Source organism: Notothenia rossii (assembly GCF_949606895.1).
Source record: "Notothenia rossii genome assembly, chromosome: 10".
Taxonomy (NCBI): Eukaryota; Metazoa; Chordata; class Actinopteri; order Perciformes; family Nototheniidae; genus Notothenia; species Notothenia rossii.
The window spans coordinates 1,811,198-1,821,525 of NC_136908.1; the positions used below are offsets into that span (position 1 = coordinate 1,811,198).

The 10,328-nt window shown below is 39.7% G+C and overlaps 1 protein-coding gene across 1 annotated transcript in view; it reads left to right on the forward strand.

The window, feature by feature from the left end:
- LOC307022900 (class I histocompatibility antigen, F10 alpha chain-like) overlaps positions 1 to 10,328 on the forward strand; it is a 151,959-nt gene that overhangs the window by 112,031 nt on the left and 29,600 nt on the right. The gene's annotated exons all lie outside the window — the stretch shown is intronic.

The window sequence follows — 10,328 nt, forward strand, 5'->3', positions numbered from 1 at the left end:
CACACAATTAATACAAAATACTTTACAGTGAAAAGCAGTATTTAGTAGTGCAAAAAAAACCGTAGTGGCAGATACGTAATTGCACGATTATTTGTTAAAAATGTTTTCAAAATAGTGTGCACACTTGAAAAAACTGACAAAATGACGCCCATGCACAAAACTGTATTACGTTATTTGAAAGCAATAATATGAACCTATTTAAATACTTAATATTATTGCTTTCTGAGGTGGAAATGCCACATCACCTTCTGGTAAGAAAAGAACGAATATACAAGCTTAAACCAAAGTTGTGTTATTTAATAAAGAGTTATAGCATTTAAAGGTTCCCTATCATTCATCAATATGTGTCTCAGCTCTAAGATATATACAGAGCCTGTGTCTGATTGGCTGAAACACCAAACAGATCATTGCAGCATTACCCATAATCCCCTCTGTTTCAGCCCTGTTTCCAAAGTGCTGATTTTCTGTCTGTTACTTCAGATGAAAATAAGGAGCCCCTCCCCACGCCCCTCTGAGAGACATTTGGTTACAAAGAACTCAATGGTGCTCTAGGAGGAGATTCAGGTGATAAGGGGGGGCGGGGGGGGGGTTACCTTGGTTGGTGATTGGCTAATGGTTAGACAAGCCAAAACATCGTTATGACATCACAAAGTGGCCAAATCTGATCAGCTCATTTTCAGACAGGTTTTTATAGAAATGAATCAAAAAGAGAGAGAATCTTTGTTCCTGAAACTTTCAGAGTCTCTTTCCACAGAGGGGACACATGTTGATGTAGAAGAGACATGGAGAAGAGGGGACACATGTTGATGTAGAAGAGACATGAAGAAGAGGGGACACATGTTGATGTAGAAGAGACATGGAGAAGAGGGGACACATGTTGATGTAGAAGAGACATGAAGAAGAGGGGACACATGTTGATGTAGAAGAGACATGGAGAAGAGGGGACACATGTTGATGTAGAAGAGACATGAAGAAGAGGGGATACATGTTGATGTAGAAGAGACATGAAGAAGAGGGGACACATGTTGATGTAGAAGAGACATGGAGAAGAGGGGACACATGCTGATGTAGAAGAGACATGAAGAAGAGGGGACACATGTTGATGTAGAAGAGACATGGAGAAGAGGGGACACATGTTGATGTAGAAGAGACATGAAGAAGAGGGGACACATGTTGATGTAGAAGAGACATGAAGAAGAGGGGACACATGTTGATGTAGAAGAGACATGAAGAAGAGGGGACACATGTTGATGAAGAAGAGACATGGAGAAGAGGGGACACATGTTGATGTAGAAGAGACATGAAGAAGAGGGGACACATGTTGATGTAGAAGAGACATGGAGAAGAGGGGACACATGTTGATGTAGAAGAGACATGGAGAAGAGGGGACACATGTTGATGTAGAAGAGACATGAAGAAGAGGGGACACATGTTGATGTAGAAGAGACATGGAGAAGAGGGGACACATGTTGATGTAGAAGAGACATGAAGAAGAGGGGACACATGTTGATGTAGAAGAGACATGAAGAAGAGGGGACACATGTTGATGAAGAAGAGACATGGAGAAGAGGGGACACATGTTGATGTAGAAGAGACATGAAGAAGAGGGGACACATGTTGATGTAGAAGAGACATGGAGAAGAGGGGACACATGTTGATGTAGAAGAGACATGAAGAAGAGGGGACACATGTTGATGTAGAAGAGACATGGAGAAGAGGGGACACATGTTGATGTAGAAGAGACATGGAGAAGAGGGGACACATGTTGATGTAGAAGAGACATGAAGAAGAGGGGACACATGTTGATGTAGAAGAGACATGAAGAAGAGGGGACACATGTTGATGTAGAAGAGACATGGAGAAGAGGGGACACATGTTGATGTAGAAGAGACATGAAGAAGAGGGGACACATGTTGATGTAGAAGAGACATGAAGAAGAGGGGACACATGTTGATGTAGAATAGACATGGAGAAGAGGGGACACATGTTGATGTAGAAGAGACATGAAGAAGAGGGGACACATGTTGATGTAGAGGAGACATGAAGAAGAGGGGACACATGTTGATGTAGGAGAGACATGAAGAAGAGGGGACACATGTTGATGTAGAAGAGACATGAAGAAGAGGGGACACATGTTGATGTAGAAGAGACATGGAGAAGAGGGGACACATGTTGATGTAGAATAGACATGGAGAAGAGGGGACACATGTTGATGTAGAAGAGACATGAAGAAGAGGGGACACATGTTGATGTAGAGGAGACATGAAGAAGAGGGGACACATGTTGATGTAGGAGAGACATGAAGAAGAGGGGACACATGTTGATGAAGAAGAGACATGAAGAAGAGGCGACACATGTTGATGTAGAAGAGACATGAAGAAGAGGGGACACATGTTGATGTAGAGGAGACATGAAGAAGAGGGGACACATGTTGATGTAGAGGAGACATGAAGAAGAGGGGACACATGTTGATGTAGAAGAGACATGGAGAAGAGGGGACACATGTTGATGTAGGAGAGACATGGAGAAGTGGATTTAGCAGAATAGGGGACCTTTAACAGAATCAATCTTACTTCCAGCCGAAAGGCCAGAGTCCTGCTCGAGCAAATAGTTCCAAGATGTGACCGAGTTAGACAGAAAAGCGTTGACTTTATTCAGAGGAGCAGGAAACCCAAGGGACGTAAGACATGCTGATTATAACAGGTAGCATCCGTGTGATAGTGAGAGCAGGAGGTGGCCAGTCTTTTGTATTAAAGGTGTGATGAATGACCGCCGTACTGATGCGTTTAATCTGTGAATGAAATAAGATTGAAGATAAATTCCTCCGATACTTTCACCTAACCCAACGCAGTTATGTGAACCAGTTGACATGATACACTTATTTAAAGTCAGCGTTTCAGTTCCAGTGATTGTAGTGTTTACTTTTCCAGACTTTACGTGATGTGCATCAGATCTGCAGAAGTGTTTGTATTTTGGGGCGTTTTTGTTGTCCGTCCTCTCCGGGGGTTTGTTCACGACGGATCTGAGAAGCGAGGCCACAGGAAGTAGAACTCCAACAAAGTCTTTTATAGAAGAAATGGAAATTCGAATCTCAGGTTTAAACAACAACATTATAATGGATTTTTTTAGACACAAATTTGGAATATCTGATATTAAAAAAAAAGTGTTATATTTGTAAGATAAACTAAACTTCATTTCCCAGAGTCCTTCACTTTGGTACTTAAAAAAACCCTGGTAAAACCACATCGAGTGCATGTTCCTTAAAATATTGTGTAAATTACAATATTTATACAAAAGTTCTGCACAGGAGTGTCAGAAGCCATGGCCTGCTCACGGAGATTATCTGATCTGTACATTGTGTAATATTTTAGACCATTAAAGCCTTGGATGTGGGGGTGCAGATAGGATCTAGTCTTGCTGTGGTGGCCTGTTTTTGTACGGATAAATCCAAAAGAAAACTACTTAATGAAGGTTTTCAGGGTCAGCGTTTAGTGTTGTTGCTTCAGGGGAAACCAGGAACTATGGAAGCCCATTTCTGCCAATTTAAAAACACTAATGAAATGTTAGGGATCATTAAAAATGAAAGTACTTGCTTAGCATTTCTACATAAAATCACAATTATTATTTGTGCTTTAAGTCCTCACACATACATTCAGGTCATTATGGTCCAAGCTAAACAAATATTCTTCCATTTTATTATTTATATTTATATCCTTGCAATGATATATTTCTCAGCTAGCCTCGTAAATAATATAAAAATGAATGTTAAAATACACCCAAAGACCCAATCCTACAAAAAGCAGCCGTCTTGTTCTTGAGATTCCACAAAATATGTTCAATGTAGAAATTTAGAATAAAAAAAAAGTCTGTTTTGGAAACAGATCGGTACATGTGGTTGATGGTGCTGTGTTGCACTTTAGTGTATTGTCAGTAGAAGCCATTGTCTTACAGTCTAAAATCAAATACCAAATATCAAACTCCCATTTGTTTCTTTAAAGAGCAACACGACATCTTCTCAAAGTCTTGATTTTCCAAAATGCAGGGGTTTAAATGGTCACCTTTCTGCACCATGACAGCTGTTGGGTTAAAGTTAGTCCCAAATGGGAGCAATTTGAGACCAACTATGTCAATGTGGGTCAATACATCATGTCCTATTTCAAAGGTTCGTCCAGATTTAGCCAAGAATTCGAAAGACGATTTCTACAGAATCCCCATCACCACAGGTTTTATCTTAGTATATTTATACCTCAAGGGATTACACAACTTAGTGCAGTTCCTTGAAAACAAATGTTGTCCAATACCTCCATTGGTTTACGATGAGTTCTGGCTACCTGGATTATTTCAATTTGGTGAAGGACTGTAATCGATGAGAAGTTGAAAGACCATAATGTTAAGGATGATGGGAAAGTTTATAACCAGTTGCTTATTAAAAAGGGGCTTCAAAATAGTCTTTGTTCACGGTCCAAAAAGTCTGATCCCTTCACATGGAGTTGTCTTAGTTTGCTGGATCTTTTGATCATGTGATCAAGTCAGGATCTCTAGGAGCGACTTCCCTAAGACAGGACATTCATGCGTGACATCCGAAACATCAGTTATAAAGAGTGGTACGTTGGCTGAACAACAAGGAGTCTGGACCAAAGACATCAACATCCAACACGCCATTTACAGGGAAGATAGTAGATTCCTTTAGAAACCTTTTGCCGAACACTTCGTACCCTAGAACGTTGTCTTTGAAGGCTAGAGCACCTTCTGAGTTACGTCCAACGTTCGGTGCCCATTGAGAAAGTAGTTTATTATCAGCAATGAGTGGAAAGGTTAAGGTACGGAGGTCAGGTTCAATTTCATTAACCACAATTGTCCTCGAACATCACAAGTTGTATTCGCTAAACCTTTAACCAACCCTTGGTGTGAGAACATCGTCACGAGTTCCTTTAAACTTCTGTAAACGAAACCACAAAGTTCCCCGAACCAAGTTGTTATAATCGCCTAACCCTAACTGTAGTTTATTGGACTCGACCACTAACTTTCCCAAACCTTCACCATATCATAGTTGCTTTTCCACCTTTTGTATAAAGCGAGAACGTTGGAAGAAGATGTTGAAACGTCCCTGAACGTATGCTGAGGTTTTGACTCAGATATCAACTACTTTTAACTCATTATGACCTGGTTCCTTAAAACCTCTCTGATATTTCAGTAAACTCCCTCCGCAGATGAAGACCTTGAGAAACAGCGAGTAAGTGAGTTGAGATCATTTCGTCTATGAACTTCCTGTGTCTTATTTGATGTTTTCTACGTCTGAGGTTTCTGGGAACAAGCTGTTTTCTGTGTTGTTCTGTACTTTTCTTCCTTCAGTTTGTGAAGTCTCTGTTCCTGATGTCTTTAGTTAGTCTGTGTAAATGTGTACTGATGAGAAGAAAGCACAAATGTCAGTTTCAGTGGACGTTGCTGTTTGGTTGTTTCTCCTTCGATGCTGTTACCGTTTGCCTTCACTCGATTTCACTCATAGGGAGGACAGATTTATAAAAGTTGGGGATGTGTGAACTTTTATCAAATCAACACAAATATCCTTATTCAATCCAAGCTGCCAGTGCATGCCTCATCTCCCTTTAATATCACTGTGTATAGTAATGTTCCCTGCAGCGGCTGAAGGGGAAATTGATGCTGTAACTTTCTCAAATGGCTTCCTTTCTATCCCAGCCGCTGGAACGCCACCAGGGGAAAAGCCACATGAAAGATACGGTGTTAAAGTACAGGAAATCTGGTATCAAATCATAAAAAAACACCCTGGAGAAACCCATGGATTCTGGCTCGTGATGAAATTCATGTTTTAATTGTGTGTCGGAGAATTTGTACAATAATGGTTGTTAAACATGACGTCTTAGGGGATATGCAATGAGTATACGTAGGTAGAGAACATGTAAATAGGAACGTAGATGTTGTGTGAAATACTTGAAATCCCTTTAACTAGTTGTTCTTGGATGTGCTAACCCCCTTAGCCTCGTCATTCTCCTCATGACAGGACCAGGATAGGCTATGAAACGCATGAGAAACGTGGAGAAGAAGCACCGTGTAGCCAAGGAGCCGAGAGTATTTCTAAGTGCCTGAATACTTCTCTCACCGTTTTATTTTTGTATTCTCCTTCCTCCACCTCTGGTCTCTGTTCTGCACATACGCCTCTCTTTAGTTTAGTTCAGTGCATTTTAATTTGCAAGTTAGAAGAAGAAGAAGAAGAAAAATGATGGACCATGCTGATGTAAACTGAGGGATAATGTTAGCTCTGACGATCATGGTTGAAAAAAAATGAAAATGAAATAAAGGAGGTATGCATTGGTTCCTGGTGTTTTTATTCTTTCAATGTTGATGTAGGTGTCTCTACTTTAAAGAGTCCTCTCCTGCTGATGTTCAGGTGTATATCAGTATGTAGTGTCTCTACTTTAAAGAGTCCTCTCCTGCTGATGTTCAGGTGTATATCAGTATGTAGTGTCTCTACTTTAAAGAGTCCTCTCCTGCTGATGTTCAGGTGTATATCAGTATGTAGTGTCTCTACTTTAAAGAGTCCCCTCCTGCTGATGTTCAGGTGTATATCAGTATGTAGTGTCTCTACTTTAAAGAGTCCCCTCCTGCTGATGTTCAGGTCCTCTGTTCAGATTCCCACAGTTGATGTAACAATGTGATTTTAATTGAAACGTCCATCAGGAAGCAGAAAACAGCACTTCTGAGTCCCTGAACTGAGAGTGAATTAAATGCAAAGTCTCCGTGCAGCTTCAGAAGGAAAGGGACATGTATTTCTTACAGAATAATTGTGTGTTTCTGACTCTGATTCAGAGCTCCGTGTTCTCTGCCGTCACAGGAACCACTTCATCTCTGCAGGAATCACTTTCACATCGGTAATAACGCACTCTTAACGTCCAGCATTTAGTCCTTGTTTTACCTCTTATTATGCACTTAGATGTCTCTCCTCTTCCAGTAAGATAAGGTCAGTGTTCCTCTCCGGACGCATTAAATACAGGAAACAGAATATGCTCCTTAAGCTCTCCTTAATTGCACTTTCAAATATTATTTCCTATGAAGCCGAGGCAGTCACTTGAGTAGAAAGTGTTCTTCTGTTACACAGCCGTCTGTTCATCTCACGCTGAATAAACTCTTGCTTTTAGAGCTTTGTTTGAGAGCAAGGAATGGAAATGAATTGTCTTGTTCGCACATAATGAGAGACGGAGAGTGCTGTGACTCCACACTGCTATCTTTTCCAGAAGAAAGCATATTTAGTCTGTTTTCACATCTTTGTTCGTCCCTTCTCTTCCTCCTATTTGCTCGTATGGCAGCTGCCTGTGTTTATTGAGTTTCACTGAAATTGAGGAGAGATTAATATCCAATAGAAGCAGCTTGTGTTTCATGAGAGGAGACATCGATCGCAGAGAGTCGATCTCCACCTCGATAATCCACTCTTATGATTCGTAGAGAGGTACAGTTAGAGCGCTGAAGCTGCTTTCTGCTCTATGGTAAACCCTAAAAGGCCTGGTATTATGATAGGCATTAGGCCTTCAGTATCCGTCATGATTTACAGTTGTGTGCAATTATTCAAACACTAGGGCTCACTTTGTCCAAACTCTACTCTGTCAAGGGGTGAACTCTGAGGCATGAACTCAATTGCACGACTCAAAACTCAGACTCAGATAGCGTTTCAAAATAAAGACTTTACTGGAATTTTGCACAGTAATAAAATAAGGAAAACAAAACACTCTTTCGAGGAAAACTAGAATCGTGATCTATAGCATAGGTCCGTGAAAGGTCCGTGAAAGGTCCGTGAGGTAAGCCGATACGTAGGTCTTCGAGAGACAACGAACTGACAATTAACAGGAGGGAGCTAACACAATATATACACAGGTAAAGGGGACACAGTTGGAAACAATCAGGGCGGGGAAAATAATCAAGGACGCAGGAGACAGAAAGGGGCGGGGAGCGTGGAGGCCTGAAATGAGAGGAAGAAATAATTAAGGGCATAGACATAAAGCACAAGACAAAGGGGCATGACAACTCTAACATAAAGAATAAACTTTCACTATAAGTTTCTTGGACATGACATACTCACAAAAACTACAATCGTAAACACTAAATATCTAACATCTCCTGCAGAAACAAACATTTAATTCAAAGCTGTTTATAAGCTCTTCTAAAATGGTGGTTCTGCAACAACTCTTCACACTAATACCTGATCAATAGTTATTTCCACACGCCAACTGCTAAAAACAAGTCTTAAAGCTGTTACACACCAAGCCGATTTCCGGCGTCGATAGATGTCTGGCCGTCGATGAGCGTCCTGTCGCCCTACTCAGATTGGTGTGTCTTGGTGTGTCCCGCACCGTCGTGTCTTTTCGGCCGTGTCGACACCTTTCGCCTAAGTCCATAACTCCAGCTCTCGACACAGGTTCGGGAAAGCTCCATGAGAAAAAATAGTTAGAAGAGGGAACAATAATAAAATAAAATGAAAATATTGACATCACCATGAATACAAAGATATATAATTGTCATATTAAACGTCTTCTCACATTTGGCTGCAGGTTTTCCATCAGACGTTGTTTTGTCAGCATGTTTAATTTGCCGCTCTCCAGCTCGGTCCGCCTCACAAAGACACATCTGGAAATGTTATTGAAGTGAAGCGAGCAACGTCTCCCACACAAATCATAATTTTGCTAAATATACGGAACGTAACCCAGAAAACATTTCCTCTATCGTAACGCACCGGCAGTTTAATTAAAAGAGAGATTTTAATTTGCTGTGGTTTATTCGTTTCACTAATAATAAAAGCCTAATGTCTTCTGGGGACAGTTTTAATATCAATTATCACATTATTACACAGACTCAAATTCTCTTATTTGCATCCATATTAAACCGTCTGGTGTTTTAGAAAGCTTCTGTGTGTGTGTGTGTGTGTGTGTGTGTGTGTGTGTGTGTGTGTGTGTGTGTGTGTGTGTGTGTGTGTGTGTGTGTGTGTGAATTTTTTTTTGTATTTGTGCATGTTCCCACCATTTTTTAAGAATGAAATAAAATATAAATTAAAGACACTTTTATTTTTTATTGTATTTCGATTTTTAAGGAATAAATTCAAATAAAACATAATAAAAAAATAATAAAAAGTAAAATTCAAATATGTGTGTTATCATAAGAAGATAAAGGAAAAAGTCCCATAAAAAATAAATTAAAAATAGAATACACATATTTATAGAAACAAAAACAAAAAATAAAATAAAAATATTCATACAGGTAGATCCAAGTAAAACTGAAAGAATATAAAATGCATTTAAATCTAAATATTTATACAATTTCATTTATCAACCTTTCAGCTGCTGTGAGCATTACATAAAGTCTGTGTTCAGTCTGAAGCTCCGAGAACTCCCACAATGCTCGGCTGCTGTTGTTGTTTTTAACTCTAAACACACAAGGTCACAGCGAGGTGTGTGTGGGCCGCCCTGCAGAACACACTCCGTTTATATCTCTTTAAACAGAGTGTGTGATATAAACAGGTCCGTGTTTCTCTACTTTAGAATCAGGTCAACGAGGACGTCATTAAACTCAGAGGTACATGGTGTACTTCTACCCACTACAGTTCAGAGGTACATGGTGTACTTCTACCCACTACAGTTCAGAGGTGCATGGTGTACTTCTACTCCTCTACATGTATTTAATCCCTTTAGTTACTTTACAGATGTGGATGAATGATGTGAAATCTAATCAAGCGTTAAATCAGACTTTAGTTCCACCTGGAGTAAATCCACCAGCTACCCTGCAGTATACAAAGTCATTCAGACTAGCTGCACCTTTACCAGCTTTGAGAACACTTTCATGATCAATCATTATAAAACATATCATATCTATTATTCTGAAATGGACCAATCTGCACAATGACTACTTTTACTGTCGCTACTTTCACTATATTTTGATGAGAATACTTTTCTACTTTCACTTGAGGAACATTTTGAATGCAGGACTTTTACTGTAACAGAGTATTCCTACACTCTGGTACTTCTACTTTTACTCAAGTACAAGATCTGAGTACTTCTACTTTTACTCAAGTACAAGATCTGAGTACTTCTACTTTGACTCAAGTACAAGATCTGAGTACTTCTACTTTTACTCAAGAACAAGATCTGAGTACTTCTACTTTTACTCAAGTACAAGATCTGAGTACTTCTACTCTTACTAAAGTACATAATCTGAGTATTTCTACTTTTACTACAATATCTGAGTACTTCTACTTTTACTGAAGTACATAATCTGAGTACTTCTACTTTTACTACAATATCTGAGTACTTCTACTTTTACTCAAGTAC